Consider the following 1,823-nt stretch of genomic DNA (forward strand, 5'->3'; position numbering starts at 1 on the left):
CACACACACACACACACACACACCATAATAATAATTATACTTCAGCACACAGACACGCGCTCAAATGCGCAAAAATATTTAAAATTACAATTTGACAGAGTGAAAATGTGCACACAGGATACAGAGTATGTAGTCACAGTATATATAATAATAATAATGATATAGACGAGCTGGCAGCAGGAAATAAGCCTGAAGCCAGAGTGTGAAAGATTGACAAAGACATTCTGAATTCTGAGCGGAATAGTTCCAGAACCTCTTCAAGCTTCTTCAGTAAGCCACGCGACATATTGGCAACACAATCTGGAACATCTCTTGAAAAAGACGCAAAAAGGAGCAAAAAACACAAGAGCTTAAAGTACAGTAAAAAAGATAGGAAACGAAAGTTGGAATTATTGCGCAAATCTCGAGTGACCGGCGAGCCTAGGAGAGACAAGTGTGGAGTCTTTACTCAAACTATTGGGGACAATAATAAGATAATTGTACATGTAATCCACAGAGACAGCCGAGGTGAAGAAAATACACGTTTTGGATACATATGTGAGGCATGCTGACAAATTGAGTTACTTCTCGCAACCCACAAATGGAGATATTGGCCAAAAATCGACTTTTGGGTCAAATTTGTAAATATTCTTTTAATGTCACATTCTTTAACTATAACCTGTCTTTTATTATTTCATACTTATAAATTGTAAAAACTTCACTTATAAGCGTGATGTATCTATTTTCTTAAGGCTTGAATCCGAAAAGTAATTCTTTTTGTCAGCATGCTTCACATATTGCCTTTGTGCAAGAAAACGTTCCTATTATTACTTATCCTACTAATTATAAAACAAAACAATTGGTCACTTTTAAAGACAGGCGGGCTAACCCAGAATTCGGGGTTTTTCAGAAATATAGACCTACACCAAAAGTGGGCAACGCCCTACCTATGGGTGAAGTTTGGTTTCATTGTTGTGTATATTTGTTAGTTCATAGAGAAAACCCTCCTTGTCTTTTAAAGAAACTGAACAAGGGGCAAAAACTTTACCTTCGATTTTTTTCAAAACAGCACTTTTCGGGGTAGCCCCCTTGTGCTTAAAAAGCGACCATTTGTTCTACTAATAATAAAACAAAGCAATTAAAGGCTTAAAAAAAAACGATTCCAGCCCAATTGCAACACAGTGAGACAGGTAAGTGCAAATCTCCCTGGCATGTGTAGACGTGATTGTCTCCCCTTGTCGGCCGCCAGTCACCCAGATGTTTGGTCAACGAGTTCAAGAAGTTAAAACAAAAACAATAAATGATTTATGAAACAGTTCAAGTAGTTAAAAACAAAAACAATAAATGATTTATGAAACAGTTCAAGAGGTCAACCAAAAAAACAATAAATGATTTATGAAACAGTTCAAGAGGTCAAAACAAAAACAATAAATGATTTATGAAACAGTTCAAGTAGTCAAAACAAAAACAATAAATGATTTATGAAACAGTTCAAGAAGTTAAAAACAAAAACAATAAATGATTTATGAAACAGTTCAAGAAGTTAAAAACAAAAACAATAAATGATTTATGAAACAGTTCAAGTAGTCAAAACAAAAAAACAATAAATGATTTATGAAACGGTTCAAGAAGTCAATAAATGCCCACCACTGGGATGTGTGCACGGCGTTGAAAAAGCAATTCCACACACTCGAAGTATTAATTCTTTCTTCTTCAAGTGTGTGGAAAGTCTGACGTCGCCATGTCACGTCTCCTGTCATTGGGGTGAGACCATTATAGTACACCAACACAGAACAGCAATAACAACAATAATAACAACAGCAGCAGCAGCAGCAGCAGCAGCA

This window comes from Aplysia californica, unplaced genomic scaffold (assembly GCF_000002075.1).
Source record: "Aplysia californica isolate F4 #8 unplaced genomic scaffold, AplCal3.0 scaffold01012, whole genome shotgun sequence".
Lineage (NCBI taxonomy): Eukaryota > Metazoa > Mollusca > Gastropoda > Aplysiida > Aplysiidae > Aplysia > Aplysia californica.